Source organism: Balaenoptera musculus, chromosome 11, assembly GCF_009873245.2.
Source record: "Balaenoptera musculus isolate JJ_BM4_2016_0621 chromosome 11, mBalMus1.pri.v3, whole genome shotgun sequence".
Lineage (NCBI taxonomy): Eukaryota > Metazoa > Chordata > Mammalia > Artiodactyla > Balaenopteridae > Balaenoptera > Balaenoptera musculus.
Window position 1 is genome coordinate 6,807,447 of NC_045795.1, and position 18,714 is coordinate 6,826,160.

The following is an 18,714-nucleotide window of genomic DNA, read 5'->3' on the forward strand; positions in this document are numbered from 1 at the left end:
ACAATTACTGAGTTCTTATCATGACTCAAATATTGGAGAAGTTATTTTTAAGGAGCTTATACCATTTTAGAAAAGATTTCCTGCTTATCCCAGGGTTTCAACAGATTAAGGAAATCAATAATGGAAGGGTCTCTAAATTCCACTCTCTCCTGGTCCTGCAAATGTCCTCATTGTTCAAAATCAAGCAGACCCTCTGCCCACCAGATCTCTGTGTTCATGCCACAAGACCAGTGTCTCACTATGTAATACAAATATTTGATCCTATTTAAAACATTGCAGGCGTTGCTAGAGTAGGCGAAACATTAATTGTTTGTGTGGGTTAGTGGAACTTTTCCTGAATCTCTGAACGGAGTACCCAGGGTTACCTTCCTCACCCTTGAGTATATCCGCACCCCTCTCCCCAGCACCTCCCCAGTCACAAAAAGGAAAATATGTGTAAATGCACTGTATTCAAAATAAAAGAATTTATATTAAAAAAAAAAAGATGAGGCTTACTTGATTTCACTCAGTCAACTACTATTTAGTTAAGACTTCTCATTGGCCAAGGCTCTGAGCTGTTATAATTGGCAGGTTCTCTCAAGGATCTCAAACCCAGTAACGGCTATTTTCAAGCTACTGGAAGGAATTCCTAGTGGTGATAGTAATGAGAGTTCTCACTTGCAGTGGTGATTTTCCCATGCCTAGAGGTGTTTAAGATTGAGCGAGATGGCCAGCTGGAAGTGATGTAGCAGAAGGAATTTGTGCTTCACATAGGTAATAGGACCAGATGAAATTATATATAAATATAGTGTGTGTATGTGTGTACGGAGATGTGAGTGTGAATTCTCAGTGACTACAAAAGACCATTTTAGAGATGTCTTGAATAGGTACTTATAAAATGGAAATGTCATGATGCCATCCAGGTTTTTTCCTTTGCTTATCCAACCATTATCAGTTGATTTATTTAATAAAACTGAGGACCAAGAAAGACTGGAAATACAGCCTCCAATAGAATGCTCTCATGCTGTGATTGTTGAAGTGATAAGTAATTTGCTTTTAATGCCAGCACATACCACTTAGCACCATATTTAACTGAAGGATGAAAATCACTCATTTGTCATCTATCTATTTGTAATCTATCTATTGTCACTGAGCTTAGTACAAGGAAAATTGAATAGATCTCATTTTTAAATTTACAGCAAGCATTTAAATGTTTAATTCCTTCTTATTTGTATTTTTATTCCTTAATAAAATTTAATTTCAAATGGATAGTCTATTTGGGTAATAAGAGCACAGTAGGTACTAGCAAAAATGATCTATTAAAAGTATTTTTTTTTACTGTTTTCAATTATAACCATAGTTTGTATTGTGTATTATCTCTATGTGAGGAAAAATATCAATGTGAATGACACAAGTCACTGAGAAACTACAGTACTAGAAAAGAAGTTATCAATGAAATAATCAAAAAATTGCATGAGTTTATAGATAAAGGAAAGCTTATTTTACTAGTAGATTCTTGAAAAATAATTATTAGTATTGTAATTATCCTCAATATACTGAGAAAAAATGATAACTGAATTTACAGAGATATATAGTCCCCTAGAAACCTATCTTGAATTTTGAAATAATACTTTGCACGGTATATAAATATGTGTACACCGCTAAGGGAATATTATACTGAAGACGTTCAAGTTAGAACTCTGTTCTTGCAGAGCATCTACTAACAAAGACCATCCCCATCCCTCCCTATCCATGGGATTATTGTTTGCAGTTCATAAAGGGCCACAGAAATGAGAGGAATTGATTATAAGAATAAAAAGGTCCTTTTTTCCTCTATTTTTCTATTAAGAAACTAACCCTACATGTACATCCAAAAAAAATCTAAATTAAATAATTTGTTTCAACGCCAATGCAAATGTGGTATTTACTTCAGAGATAAGATAGTACCCAAATCTTATTTCAACATTGGACTAAGTTACTGCACTGAGTCTGTGAATGTTAGAATGGGCCTTCTCAACAAGAAAGGACTCTTGAAAGAACATGTTAGTAAATCTCTATCCACCACACTACACACTACACACACACACACACACAATATGTTAATGAAAGTGTTAGACTCATATGTTGAAGCTCAGTAAGATCAGTTCAATGGCAAGGAAAACAACTATAAAACAACTAGAGCAACAAAACATTCTGTAGACTTGATTTTAAAATACTGAACAACTCCTGCTCTGCAGTAATGTAGCAGGAGACTTTTTGGATTAGGAAATACACTGTGGCCATGGGCATCCTTTAGGGGCAAGAAAATATTGTTTTTCTTAATTATACCAATCCTTTCATTGGGACCACCAATCCCTAAAGGAAACACACAAAAAAAGAAAAGTCTCAATTGATTGCTGACCTCTGCATTGTTCATTCAATTCACTGTTGTACAACACATTAAATATAAAGTGAAGTGAAACTTGGCTTATCAGTTTATACTTTCATCCAATGAAAATTGACAGAACACTTACTAGTTCAAAGAACAGTATTGAGGACTGGGGCAGGTACGACTAATTAAAGCAGACAGTGATCCCTGCCCTCGAAGAGCTTACATTTTAGTGAGAAAAGCATAAATAATAAAAGTGACAGGGGAATTCCCTGGCTGTCCAGTGGTTAGGACTCTGTGCTTCCACTGCAAGGAGTGTGAGCGAGTTCGATCCCTGGTGGGGGAAGGAAGATCCTTCATGCCGCGTGGTGCAGCCAAAAAAAAAAAAGTGACAGACCTATAAAATCAATAGGTATTTTTATTAATTCAGTTAAGCAAATGATGGTTCAGTGAAAAACTTACCAGATCACTTGTTCAACTACATTTGCTTTATCAACTTGACCTAATAATCTAATGAAATACAGTCTAAGAGGCAGAAATCTACTTATATGTATACATTTATCCTTCTCAGTATATTTTGTATTGATACAGGTCTATCATAGAACTTACTTTACTGTATCCAGCCCCACTTTTTCAGGGGGAGGGATGGGCTTCTTATTTATACTATAAATGATAACACCTGGCCCTAATCCCTTCCCCCACCTCTCCTTCACACCATCTTCCCAACAGAAAATGTTTATTGGGCCCCTGCATAGGGCCAAGAATCGTCCTAAGCTCTGTTAATAGGAAGATACATTTGAAAAATTCTCCACACAGGTAATTCATGCTCCAACGGGGAAGGCAAAGCATGTAGTTAGAATAGAAAGCTATTCGGTGAAAGTGGAGGTGAGTACCTGATGACCAGAGCTATGAGTAATTATGCTTGCAAGTGTGGAGGTGAGGAAGGCAAGAAGTCATTGACACTGACAGTCACATATCATTTTGAAGGAAGAGTCTATAGTTTCCTGAGGTATGCAGGTGCAATAATTTAAACCATTAAAACATATTTAGAATGTTCACTAGTTCCTGTGAAGTTGAGATCTTTTGTCAGAGATGTTAATATATGTTGATCTGCCTTCAATAAGAGCTATAGAGGATGAAAAATATAGACAGTATATGCATATGCTAATTTCTGCCAATAGAGGGAACATCTAGTGTAACTCAATGTAAATGTCTTATGTAAAACTGAAGATATCCTTATAGTTAGACAATAATTAAAGATGAGGATTGAAAAATCACCAGGATGGGATGTGTTTATGTTTCCCAGTTATAGATATCAAATTTGACGTCTCTAATAAACACTGCTTTTTGTTTGAGAGAGGTGACTGTTAAAACACCTGCTCACCCTTCCTTACAAACGCAGAGGAAGATCAGAGGGCCTAGATATCCTCTGTATTTATTGCTCTATAATGAGGACAAACGATTCTTAAAGATGCAGGATTTTTTTATAACCCATCAACCCTCTGACAGTTCATTGTCCGCTTGTGATCCTAAGTCCTATTCCAAACTTTCAGTCGAAAAAAGGAAAGCAAGGGAGTAAAGACAAAAAGGAATAATCTATGTTAATATAAATGTTTCAGACATTAAAAAAAAAAAAAAAAAAGGAATAATCTAAAGAACTGGCAAGGGGGCTTTGCTACTTTGGTCCTTTTAGAAAGAGCTGAGGTGGATGAGAGGAGCCCAAATCTGAGCCAGCCAGTTTGGGGCTGTTTGTTGATATCTTAGAATACAAAGTATTTGTGCTGTAAAACAACTAATTTAAGTGACTTGATTTTTTTTATTGTTATGTAATTTTTCCATTTTTTTTCCCTTGAAATTTCTTCTAGAAAAAAATGTGAAATTTTATGCTAAGTGAAGGGGAAAGGGGATTTATTTAGGCTTGGTTATATCATCTTCTAGCCATTCCCCTTATTCCCTCCAAAGGAAAGAGTACTGCTGTAGGAGAGTGTGAAAAATGATATTCTATCTCTCTTCATACTCCACAGGAGCCAAGTAGCTCTTTCTAAGCTAATGAAGATGAACAGGAGTCTATGTTCTCTGAAAACATATTTGGGACAATCATGACGTCCAGCTGTTGTTTCCAATACTGGTTATTGACTTCTGGTAAATTACATATTATAAGGCTGTAGATTGAAAAGGAAGTTGAACTTAGTCTTCTCACCATGACTTGTGCACCACTGTGGACCTTTAAGAAAGCAAGAAGGAAGAAGCACTTCTAAGTTGAGGCACTCAGGTACAGCAATGAGTAAAATATTTAATCAGGGGAAAATACCTTTTTATTTTAATGGATTCTTTTCAATCCTCTTGATTTAATATCTAAGGAGTCTTCCAGTGTACTGTCCATTTCACTCAGATGCTCCTGAATAGCCATGACCACTTCACCGGGGATAAACTTTAAGCCACTGATATCACCAAACACCTGAAAAGTGGCGACAAAATGGCACATGTTAACTTACCACACTTCAAAGAAATATTTAGGCAGAATGAACAAAACCTGTGCTTTTTCCCAATTTTTCCCCTGAAAAAAAATTACAGCTTCGAAATGCCCTGAAATGCCATTATAGTTAACCTAATTCCACATTTTAACAGGAGTTTTCAATTTAGGTTTTATGGTTTGGTTCCATTTCTTTCTTCTTCTTTTTTTTGTTTTTTAACATCTTTATTGGAGTATAATTGCTTTACAATGGTGTGTTAGTTTCTGCTGTATAACAAAGTGAATCAGCTATACGTGTACATGTATCTCCCATTTCTTTCTGACTTTAACAATAATTTAATAATACACCAAAAAATATAAATAAGCATTTGTATAATATTTAGTAATACAGAACACAGGGTCATAATTAGCCATTTAAACACATGTGAAAAGTGAATTATCCTAACCTTACAGAAACCAAAATAGGTCAAAACAAAATACAAGACTGGGATTTTCTTTTTTGCATTTAGTAACTTTTGTGTGATGAAATGGATAGAAAACAAAAGTATCAGGGGAAAACACAGGACAGCATTCCTTTTAGAAGGAACTCATTGTCCCAAGAGAAGCTTTCTGTATATACAAGACTAATCATCTTTGAGCACAGCTAGCAACCATACCAACATCCTGTTTCACTCGTCACACAGAGTTTGGGTTTGTTTTGGGCTGTTTAAAAGAATCATCAATTTCACTGACTTCATCTGGCTCTCCTACTTCTTGAAGGTATGTAACATTTCCAAGAATTCTGCGGAAGGACTGTTTTCCCCAGAACTTATGGTCTCCAACTGAAGGCCACCCCAATGAGAAAGGCAGGGACCCACATCTACGTCTACACTGGCAAACTGAATGCATTTCTCTGGATAAGAAAGAGGACGTCTACTGTAATTCCTACTTATGTGGGTTAATAAAAAACTTTTTTGTGATTAAGCAGAAATAGATATTTGACATATACAACTAAATAATGTTGAGAAAAATAGCTATCTTTGGACACCTTGATTTCTCCTTTTGTTGAATCTTTCTTGTCAGGTTTTCTTACAGTCCACTCCACCCACTGTTATCTAAAATCGTGTCGTACTTTTCCATTATTGCTTCCCTGTCATTCTTCTTCTTCTTTTATTTTTATTTTTATTACAGCTGGTTTTTTTTTTTTGGCTGTGCTGTGAAACTTGCAGGATCTTAGTTCCCCGACCAGGGATGGAACCCAGGCCCTGGCAGTAAGAGAGCTGAATCCTAACCACTGGACCGCCAGGGAATTCTCTCTTGGTCATTGTTCTTAAACATCTCTCTTTTTTTTTTAATTTCATGATATACCTTTCTTTGCTTTTCTTAGTATATGATCTTTTTAAAACCTAAGTTTATTGAGAAACATTCTATACCACAACAGCAGTTATTCAGTCTTCTTTCTTATCAAGACTATCCAAAAGTGTAACTCAGAGTTGCAGTTCTAGAGCTTTGTCCGTGCCTCTTGTGATACCCTACCATTTAGATCCTCACGTGCTGGAGCATGCCAACTGTTCTTGAAATTTCTGAAATGCACCTTCCTCATATCAAGTGGGGTGGCATTCAGCCTTCACCAGAACTAAGAATTCCAGAATGACAAAGTCACTTTCTCCTAAGTGTCCTGCCATTCACAATCTTTCTTTGTTATTGAGAATTTGGATCAGAATAACAACTTCAATCACCACTTTATCCTCTAGGAAATGGATTATTGGGATGTTTCCTTACTCAGTAGTATGTCTTTATTAACAGGAGTTCCTTAAAATGTCTGTATGGTGTGAGCAAGAAGGGACATGAGAGCAGGAGTGGTTTGATTTGCTCAGGATTCTAGGAACTTCCCCAGTTAGCATGTGGACTAATTACCTGGAAGCATTTCTTTACCCTGATGCACAGGGCCATGGACTAACAGCATGTAGCCTTCTGGGATGTTCTGGTTTTTTAAAATCGCTCCTAAATTTTAAACTATTCCCCTTGTCCCCGTCACAGCTGCCACCATAATGTATCAAAAATGTACTTGTATAAAATGATCTGTACATCTATGTGAATATACATCAAATTAACAAATATACTTCAGCTTGAAAGGTTTGGGAAAGAGGGAATAAAAATATAACTAACCTTAATCATAATCGCTAATGAAACTTACTTGTCACTTCTTAGTTAATTGTTGTGCAAGACGGTTCACTTTCCAATTACTCTATCTGTTTAGAGTCACATATTTCAAGTGATTTGTGCTAGAAGAATAAGCTCACAATATTATAATCATACTTATTTTATGAGTTTCATTGATTACTGGGAATAAGCGTTGCTAGAAAGTAAATATTGCAAACAACTGAAATCTCACAGCAAGCTTGTATTTAAATGTGCCGTGCTTTGAAAATAAAACACAACCTAGTCTTGCAGCATTTTTCAAAGGCAGAAAATGACAGTGAGCTATGATATCCATGTGGCCTCATATTTCAAACCTAACACTGTCTCTTTAAGTTACAGAGAGCATAGTTTGTGTAGCTATAGCCAAAAAGATTATCAAAATGTTGGGCAAACTTCCCATTCACTGCAGTGGTGGCTTTCTGTTTGTCCTCCTTTTCTGGAGGGCAATTTGGAGATATATATTGATGTGTATAAGAAATATGCTCATAAATATCTATCCTTTTAAATCCTCAGATTCTTTGGCCTAGTAATTCCACTGTCAGAATCTAGCTTTAAGAAATAATAAGGAACATCAATGAAAATGGCCAAGAAAGAAACTCCAAAGTTTACCCATTCATAAAAGAAATTTTAAAAATAGTAAAAAAAATAAAGACCTCTCACAATCAACTTTTTTTGGGGAAAACTAGATCTGGCATGCTATGTGGATGAGGCAAAAGCCACCGTGAACTTGGTTAGCCACTCATGTCCCCACCAGCACAGTGTTACAGATGTATGGATGTGAACGAATAGAGTGCAAGCTTGGGACGTCTCTGTGGCATCGCTAGGCACTGTGACCGGGAAAGGGTTTCTGCAGAGACAGACAAGGGTCTTTCAGGCCGTGTGGATGTGTGGAGCTGGTGGTGAAGAGAAACACCCATGTCCATGGAGTCAACACGTGTGAGCTCTTTCTGCCTTGTGCTTGAAGCAGGACTGGCCTTCTTTGGTATAAAGAAGTCCCTGGATTTCTTAGAAATTGTGTTAAAACAGGCCTTAAGAAAGAGATAGCTAGTTGACTGCTAATAAGGGTAGATATACCCTCAAGTGTCTATTTAGAAAACTGGAGTTGACTTTATTTGCAATCTATCGGGTAGAATGGGTCATACACAGCTCCCCAAAACACACATTGATAAGGTTTTTTTTTTTTTCTTCTTACAGAATGTTTTCTCCCTCTAAGTTCATAATTACCTATTTTTTCGTTTCTTTATTTTTAAAGTATATCTTTATTACTAATACTTCCCAAGCTAACAGATTATTTTTATTTTTTTTTACATCTTTATTGGAGTATAATTGCTTTACAATGGTGTGTTAGTTTCTGCTTTATAACAAAGTGAATCAGTTATACATATACATATGTCCCCAAATCTCTTCCCTCTTGCGTCTCCCTCCTTCCCACCCTCACTATCCCACCCCCATTGATAAGGTTTTAGTGAGAGGCCATTATAAAGATGGTAAGGAGGCTGAGGAGGAGGAATAGTAAAACAGATACAACATTCGGACAGATTTTGTTTTAATTTGCCAACTTAACACAGGACTCGTGTATGCATAGCACTAATTCACTGACAGCAATATTTGGAGGCCTAGTTAAACTCATTATGGCTCCATAGCGAAATAAATTTTTTCTTCAACAGAATTCAGATCTCTGTACCTGAACTACAGGAATCCAAACTAGGGGTAAAAAGTCTTAAAATTAGATTACAATTGTAGATTTCAAAAAAATATATATATAACTAGAAATAATATGACAGAGTAAATAATAGGTTGAATCAGCATTATTTTAGAGAAAGGAAGTTTTGCATTTTGAAAAAGTAGAGCACGGATGTTAATTTCCTGAAACAGTTAAATAAGGGCTGACATTTGGATGAATTCTCTGGGATTTAGTGATGATGGCGTGTTGGCAGTGGTGGCCATGTTGATCACCACTGCTGTGAAAATAATAAGCCAAAGTACGCAGTCCTTTCATTTTTGTAAAAGTATACTTTACTTGGTTGTAAAATAAAGAATATTCAATGTTCTTAAGATTAAATATCTGAATATTGCTTCTGAAGGAGCAGCTGTCACCTTAAATCTAAAGTCTAGTTTGTTTACTGGCTGCATTTTATATCCTTTTGAAAATGACACAAAATGGCAATAAAATCATCGTAAGTATTCTACAGGGGAATATAAACGCCCTTTGGTTACAATGCATGTATCTTTATACATAATTCCAGTTTATTTTCCCTGGAATTATGTTAAATATGTAAAAAGCCGTTTCTCATAAAGGTAAAAATGCTAGATGTTTCTGAGTTGTAATTTAGCATTAGTGTCAAGATTGTTTCAGAAAATAAGCTAGTGGTAGTCTTTCATGCCTTTTAAGTGTCACTCGGCATACTATATGTGATTTTGCACATAAAATCAACTTATATGCTTTTATGTCAATGTTTTATTAAATGTAAATGTGATTAAAATAATTTATAGGATACAAATATGTAAAAATAATTGACACTAAGCAACTGGTTTTTACATTGTTTAATCATATTATTATTAAATAATTATTTCAGGTCATTATAGAAGAACTTGTTCCATAAACTGAAAAGGAAAAAACTACTTCTGTATCTATGGATTCTTAGAAGAAATCAATTCATTTGTAGATAGTTCTTAATATTGACACAATTACAAAATGCACCAAAATATTTTCATGATATTTCTGTGTATAAATAGAAGGAAAAACCATTATGTTTAGGGTTTTGTGGCTTATTTTGCTTTGTTCATGAGTGAATTATCTTTGACTTTTTAAGAAATCAGTGTTAGGCAGCCTTGTCAAATGGAATCAAGATAAAAATCACTGATGAGTAGTATCATGGCATATTCTGAAATGCTCAAGCACTGACTGTTGGATGCATGGATTTAAAGTATATTTCAAATAAAAGGTACAAACTTCCAGTTATAAGATAAATAAATACTAGAGATAAAATGTAGAGCATGGTGACTATAGTAAACACTGCTGTGTGACATATAAGAAAGTTGTTAAGAGAGTCGATCCTAAGAGCTCTCATCACAAAGAGAATTTTGTTATTTTCATTTTATTGTATCTATATGAGATGATGAACATTGAACCTATTACGTTAATCATTTCACAATACATGTAAATCAAGCCACAATGTTTTTATACCTTAAGTTTATGCAGTGATGTATGTCAATCATTCCTTAAAAAAAACGGGAAAAAATAGATATATTTATAATGCAAAAAACTCAAAAATTTTCCAAGTTTATAGTAACTTAAGATTAAGAAATAAAAAGAAGCATAAAAATATTTTTCACATTTAGAGGGTCACCTTTCAAGTTATGGTTTCCAAATTCCAATTCAATAAGAAAAAAATATACAGAAGTAAAAGTGAACATATTTCTACTCAACATAAAACATTCATTATTTATTGACTGCAATAAAGATTTAATTTTTCACCTCTATAATTTTTATATTAGATATTTAACCATATGTTTCAGTTAGTATGTCAAGGCTTATTTTTTAAACTGCTTCTTTATACTTAATATACCTTTTAAAACATTTCCTATGACTTAGAATCCCAAGAACTTTTTCTTCTCCAATATATCCTATGAATATGTATTATTTCTGATAGACATATAAATGCAATAATAGAACAGATCTTTTCTACAACTTTCATAAGTTCAATTATTTGGAGAGTCAAAGGAAATCTAAGATGCTGAAAATTATTTTATGAGTAAATATTTTCAAAAATATGTATGTGATTATTCTTTTTCTTATATATGCAAATAAAAAATATGGTCTATAAAAACAGGAACTACCAATGAATAATTGTCTCAAATACAAGTACAAATGAAGTATGGAGAAATTTAATATTTACAAGATTGAGCAAGAGAAGTTATTTTAGAAAAGACCTGCAGTAACTCTAAAATGTTTTTTAAAATCACATCTTAATACGTAATAAGTACAATCAAAGTAGTTCTTCTTGATTTTCTAAAGAAACCAAACATAGTTTTACTAAAATTAATTTAGTCACTAACAGTTATTTTTTGACCCATGAAAATAGGTCAAATAATAAAATAGCTTTTTAGAAGTAAATAGCACATTTTCTGAAAATGTGTCTGAAATCTGTTGTATTTATTTTAAAATTATAGTGTGCTAATTTTTTAAAAAACTGTGCTATTTTCTTCTTACAGGTTACCAGTTATATATATAAATAATAAAGTAAGCCTGCCGTGAGAACCATCTAGCTTAGTTTTGTGAAAAGCAAACCATGTCATAGCAAGTCACACTGACCTAATTATTATAGACAAATAAAATCACTTATTTTGACACATACATATGGGAATAATAATTTTGTCAAGTAATTTTAAAATAGAGATAAATCCCTGTATATACTTAATATATATTTAAATGATTAGTAAATGTGTCTATTTTAAGACTTTTCATGGTAGTATGATAGGAGAATGTCTTATAAGTGCCATTATATTCTAATATTAGCCTGAAAATTGAATTCTTCTTTGCTTTTGCGTTCTGTTTTTTTATAATATGTTGTTTAAAATGGGGTCTACGTTTTAGATAGATGACTGTAGAGGGACAACAGAATGATGTCCCTCTACAGTTTACTGCAACAGTCAATCATTCTTAGGGAAAAGAGGTGGCAAAATAATATCAGGAACTTATTTTTTAAAAATCAATAGAAGTGGCAGCTGTTAAGTTTGAATTTGAAAACCAAAAATAAAAGACAATCCTGTCCTTGACATTCTTAGCACTATTTTATGCAAAGCCATAAGTACTGCTATTACTACTTCATATTAATGTATATTTTCAATAGTGTCATGTAAGCAATCGTGCCCCAAATGTGCCCCAAAGATTTACTGCACCTTCTCATGCAGGTGTTGTGCACAAAATATAAAGTTTTCTAAACTTGGGAAATGAAAACGGGACTTTCTTCTATTTGCAAAAATAAGTTAATTTTAATATTTTCTTTAGGCCTGCATAAAACTACGCACCATGAGAAACACAGGGATGGCTTTGCCCCTTCCCATGAACAATGACTTTCAACAAATGGAAAAACTGGATGGAGGAATTCCCCACAATTTACATGTTTAATGAATAATTTCTGTAGACCCAGAGTTTTCAGTATTTTCCTATTGATTTCCCTTCCACATTTTTGTGTATTTCTCTCTCTCACACACACACACACAGCAAATTAGTCATTGTAGCAGATGGATATGGGAATTTCCAATAACAATAAATAGTCTTTTCTGGAAGATGTTACAATAGAAGAGTTAAAACTGAAAACTCTCAGTTATTTGTATTCTGTTTTGCCACGCAAGTCATTGATTCAAGGACAGAATACGATTCTTCCCTCCATTTACTCAAAGCTTCATGCAGGCTTGCAAGATAAAGCTTCCTCTGCTGCCTTCTCGCGGAGGGTCAAACAAGTGAGGGTCAGCCCCTCTGCACCTGCTTTTCCCACCGGTGGTCACTCAACTCCATGAGTGGGAGAAGAATCGGAGTTGAATCAAACCCATCTCATCATAAATTGTGGTTCCGTGTTTTGTTTTCACCTTTCTTCTCCTGCTGCTTTTTCTATCAGCAGAGCACTTAATAAAACCACTAATTGGTTAATCTGTTATTTAGGAAAGTATTAATATTCTCATTTTGCAGACAAGGAATCAGGCCTCCTGCTGTGTATCCCCTGGCCCTGGGTAAGGAGCTCTTCAGATGGGAGATTCAAAGTAGGTGAGCCCGTCCTCCTGAGGCTGAGAGATTTGCCGGAAGCGGCTCGGCAGGGCCTCACAGAGCCCCTGTTAGATCGCTGAGCTCCTGACTCCCACTTCTCTGCTCAGACCACCAGGCGACATCGCCTCTAATGACAAAGAAACCCTCTTCCCATTCCGCCCCCAACGAATGCTCCAAGGGCTTTCTTAATTGCGATGGATACCCTGGGATCGGGAAGCTTATTTGTGACTTGATGAGTCTGCACCAGTCTTGCCTGGGTTTCTAGGTTTTGTGGCACTAAAAACTTTAGAATAACTTTGTACTTACAAAAACAAAAACAAAAACAAAACCTCAAGCTACGGAACGGAGACAAAGCATTACAGGTACGCACTACTGTATATAAAATAGATAACTAACAAAGACCTACTGTACAGCACAGGGGAACTCTACTCGATATTTTGTAATAACCTATATGGGAAAAGAATCTGAAAAAGAATAGATATGTGTATGTATATATATATAACTGAATCACTGCTGTACATGAAATTAACATGATATACTGTAAATCAACTATACTTCAATATAAAGTTAATTCATGAATTAATTTAAAAAGTATTCCTCTGCGGAGAGTCCATGGCATTGCCCAGCCTCAGAGGGGTTGACAAAAAGATAATTCAAGAGAGGCCCTCACCTCCTGACAGACCAATGACCATCTCAGACAAGCGTGGAGGGGATTTTATTTTTTAAGTTAAATATGTACAACACTGTAAGATCTGTGTCATCTTGGTCACGGGCCCAGATGAAAAAAAAGTGGTGAACATAAATCCATAGGAAAGATAGTTTGTAATATAACTTCTATTTCAACCTGATGGAATCTGACCTTTTCAGTGCAGAAATCATACTGTTCCAAAAACCATGGCTTTTCACAAAAAAAATGAAAAACTTGAAGATAACGTGCTTCGAAACTCAAATTGCTAAGGTTTTCTTGAGAAAAAAAAGAAAGAAAGAAAAGGTTAACACGTGACCTATCTTTCATATCAGAATTAGGAGAGACTTAGAAATCACTGTCGTCACAAGCTGTAGCTGTGTTAGATGCAGAAGGAGCTCAGAACACTAGGTACTCTGTTTTACAACCACCATAAAACCTCTGAGAATAGAGTTCAGGTTATAAAGGTGAAGCAAAATTTCACCCATTTTTGTTTCATGTTTATTGCCAGATCTAATTTGTAAATATTAAACTAGGTCTAGAGGCAGCTACCTGTTTCTTCCCCTATCAGAATAGCCCATCAGAATACAGCATGGATCTTACAGGTATCTCTAGACGGATCTGAGTCATTTCCTTAGCATAGGTGCCCTCAATTCGCATAATATAGGTGTTAGTGGAAAAGGTCTCATGGCGCATAATTACCCATCAAGTAGCATAATCTGGCATCCAGAAATTCAATGCAACTTAATAGATTTCCTTGAGCAACAGCTTTGTGCCTAGTACAGAGATAAGGACTTCAAAGGTAGGAGTTAACTCTAATCCAAGTAGATGACTACTTAGAAACTACAATTTTCAAAGTTGAATAGATGTTTCTTCAGTCCGGAAAGTATAATCTATCTAGGTGCTGTTGTTGGAAATTTCTTTACCATGCATACATCTTTGGGAAAGATAATACATGAATTTCACTTCTCACTGAAGCTGCAAAAGATCAGTCTCAAATCCATTCCAATTTCAGGTTTTATAGCTCAGAAAGCCAGTGATAGATGAGACTGTGCCCGTTAGGGGTCAGGAGAGATATAAAAGAAAGTAGGAAGATTGTTGAATAGGCTGAAAGAAAACCTGCCTAGTCTTCAATATGCTCTGGGACTGGTATGATTTGACGGTTCCTGTCCTCTGGGACACACAGTTTAATACTGGAAACAAGTTTAGAAAGGCTAATGAATAAAATCTAGTACTCCTAAAAAAGTGTCAGAGAAGGTGCAAAGAGGCTAGGTCCCTTCAAAATGGATTTCATAGAGGACAAAGCAGGTAACATAAAGCACAAAGAAATAAGTGGGTAGGCTTTAGACTCGGACTGCAGAGGGAGTGAGACCCTGTGCCTTTGCTGAGATCTGAAAAAAGGGGGAACGCTGGTTTAGTATTTGTTAGTATCTCTGTTGGGAACAGGCTTAGAGGGGTCCAGACACACTTCCACCGTCATATAATCCAACAGTGTGGAAAACACAGGCAACCAAAACCAGATGGGTCAATAACACCTCCTGCCCCACCTCTCAATCCTTCTAGAACCTACCTTATTTTATTTTTAGCATAATGTTACTACGTTTGAAAAAAAAGTTGAATGAATTTAATTGTGCATGATCCACAATACTTTGAACTGTTTATTGTGCCCTTTTAAAAAAGAACTAAAATATGTTGTCAATGTTATCTCATTCATCTGTCCCAAATACCTGTGAGGCAGGTAGTATAAGTATTTATAACCCAGTTGTACAGATAAGGATATAAGCAGAGGAGTGGGAAATGACTAAACCAAGGTCCTAGCGCACGTGCAGGAGTGAGTGAATTAAAGCCCTGATGATTGCTTTGCTTATGAGAACAGGTCACCTTGAACCTCAGCTTCCCAGTTGGACCCAAGGACTACAAGCTGCAAGATGTTTTGCAGCAGAAGGGCAGATATCCCTGGCATCCTGGCTTCTCCAGTTTGTTCAGCTCATGGTGTGCATACGTATTTAAGCACACGCTTATGTAAATTTAAAAAAAATTAAGTCGTGGCAGTTTTGTCCCACAAAGAGGTTTCTAAAGCAAATGTTGCCAAAGTCTGAAAAAGATCATACACAGAAGTGCCAATACCAGCCCGTGACCCAAGCCCGCAAAGAATTACGTGGGATATAGTCCTCATCCGCCTACCTGCTGCTTTGCTACAATATACACAATCCCCTCTTATATCAGGGAGAAGGGAGGTGAAATGATGGGGACCCTTGTCTAGCACATCTCTGCTTCTCTGAGTAGAGAGCCCACGAGAATCACTCAAGTACCGAACTCTGTCATGGGCTGGTTTTGTAGAAAGGGGAAACACCCTATCTGCAAGGCGGAGCTCTAAACAATTAAAAATTTCTTCAAGGTTATATTCAAAGGGACTTTTATGAAGACACACTTTCATCAACTTCATAACAGAAACGGCAATAGCTAAATTCCACAGAGAAAGTGTGATGCGAACAGAAAGATTCTTACTCTGCAAATTCTTAACAACGTAGTATTGTGCCACTGCAAAGTGAGTTTCATGCCACCAAGACCAGGGAATTGAATGTGATACGTATCTAAATTCTCCTTCTCCTCCATCCTTCATTTCCACCAAATAAAGGGAAATAACACTCTTTCTGACTTCATTATTCAACAGCACTTCTGAGGCTAATGGGAGCCTCAGGTTTCAACATGCCCTGAAGTTTGGATTCTGAGACTTTGAGGCAATGTAAGAGATTTTTTTTTAACAAACTCAGCTCACCTAAAGACTTTGACATTTTAGGAGGAAACATGACTTTAGGATCTTTGCCAAATACTACTCTAAAAAGTTTTTAAAGATTTAGGGAATGGAGGCTTTCCTTTATTTTTTAAGATTTACCTCATGGAAAAAATATGAAATTACACCATCTCATTCATTTTGTGTGAGATCATTTCAGCAAAGAGCTGTGTACTTTCCTGTGGCATCGAAGTATCTATGGACTCAGATATTTCTTCTTCATCAATCTGCTGATGTTTCCAAATACTGACTGAGTCAAAGTTATTGCAGGCAGAATCCTGAATTATTTCACGTGATTTTTTTCCTGCCTTTCTTCCAATAGCTCAGAAACATTTTTTTTCTTACGCGGTACTTTCGTTTCTTTAGGAAAACACTAAAATACATCTTCACATCCTCTATGGTACTAGAAGCATCAGTTATGATATGTTTGCAAAGTAGTTTTGAAGCCTTTGAAATCAAGTATAAACACACTCACATTCACGCACTACGACATACACAGCATTTGCATTAAAATATTTTCGTATATACTCACCTCAACAATGGCACCACTAGGGAGCCTCAGAAAATGGCGGTACAGCTCTTGGAACCCACTGGGATAAACAGTGTACACAGCTATATGAGAAGTAACATCTCCTGGACCAAGTGCAGACACAGAAGTTTCATTTTGCTGTTGGAGGTCACAGCTGGAGATGCCGGACTGGACGCCATGGCTTTTCCAGATATAATCATACACTGCCACCTAGTGAGACACAGAGGCCCCCCACCCCACCCCCCAGCCCCAGAAAAGACGAGAAAAAAATTAATTAACTTCTGGCAAGAGCATAACCAATTTTAAATGATTCTGCAATAAATCTGAAAGTCTCTGCCATCTGCAGTGCCTGTACTCCATTCCATGCATATTTTTATGACATATATCTAAATAGTGAAGGAAGACAAATCCCCGGTGTGTGCTCCGTAAAGTTAATTCTACACAGATGAAGCTGTAATTGGCTCCCATATTAACCCAGAGTAGGAAGATCAAGCAGGCTGCGGCAATGACAGTGTTGATTAAAAAAAAAAATGCTTACGAATGGTTTTATGAATGAGTGTTTGTGCTTTCCCATCCAAAATAAATCTTTGCTCTTTTTTGCTTCTTCATAGTGTGCTAAGTGCTAAGTCTCTGGCAACGCCAAAACAGGGGGCAAGATAAATTAAAGATACATTTTACCAAAGTGCACAGGGCAGGATTTTTGCATACTTTATGTGTTTACCTACTATTTTTTCTTTGTGACAATTCCATTGTTTAATACAACACACCTTGTGGGGACTTCAGTAACATTAATTGAAATATGAATGAGTTCAAAAAACACTGTTCTATTGCTTGTCTAAAATATTGGCAATGAAAGATTAGATTATACTGCTGTAAAGATTTTTTTGAGGCTGATAAAAACTTCTAGTCTCTAGATATCTTTGTTATCTTTTCCTGCAACTGCTGAGCTACAGAAATGCTTTCTAAAATGTTCAGTTTCCATATTGACATACTCCAGTCATTTAAGAGGTAAGTAAAGGAAAGTATTCAGTTGATTTCTTCACTGGCTCTTTCTGAGTCAGAAGGCATTTATCTATTGTGGCAGAAAGTCCATGTCAAACACATTCTCCAAAGTTAACTCCTTCTAAGATAATTTACAAGTACATTGAATCCTCAATAATATGGAAAGTTTAAGTAATGTGATAGAAAGTTCTGGCCAATTATTATTTAATTCAAGTCTATAATTGACAATAAACTCTCAAGATTCTAGCTAGTGATTTTTTTTTCTTTGAAAATAAAAAGGTAAGATTAAAATCTGGATGAACAGGTAAAGAAGCGATAAATGTCTTGAAATAGCTTGAATGAGAGAAAAGATTAAAGTTGGATACAATTAAAAACAGGCATTTATCGAGAATCCGTTCTACGTTAGGTTTTGAGAAAACATAAACTTCGGGAACTAACAATCTACCAGGAATTCACAATAAGAGATTGGGAGCTTCCCTGGTGGCGCAGTGGTTGAGAGTCTGCCTGCCAATGCAGGGGACACGCGTTCGAGCCCTGGTCTGGGAGGATCCCACATGCCGCGGAGCAACTGGGCCCGTGAGCCACAACTACTGAGCCTGCGCGTCTGGAGACTGTGCTCCGCAACAAGAAAGGCCGCGATAGTGAGAGGCCTGCGCACGGCGATGAGGAGGGTCCCCCACTTGCCGCAACTAGAGAAAGCCCTCGCACAGAAACGAAGACCCAACACAGCCAAAAATAAATAAATTAATTAAAAAAAAAAAAAGAGAGATCGGCATACAATTAACTTAAAGCAAGTTCGATTGTGATGAGTGCACAGAAGCAACCTTAGCGAGGAGGCAAGGCTTGATTTGGGTCTCAAAACCTTAATGGGATTTCAATAGGTATGAAAAGGGCCATGGGTGTGTCCAGCACTGAGATGCAAAAGTGCATGGCGGG

At 36.1% G+C, this 18,714-nt stretch overlaps 1 long non-coding RNA gene across 1 annotated transcript; it reads right to left on the bottom strand.

Moving 5' to 3' along the window:
* Positions 1-4,472: 4,472 nt before the first annotated feature.
* Positions 4,473-16,877, bottom strand: LOC118903355. Its single transcript, XR_005021786.1, has 3 exons — positions 16,780-16,877; positions 4,659-4,805; positions 4,473-4,571 (listed from the first exon to the last, which is right to left on the bottom strand). It is a non-coding gene; the product is annotated as an uncharacterized LOC118903355 (long non-coding RNA).
* Positions 16,878-18,714: the final 1,837 nt, after the last annotated feature.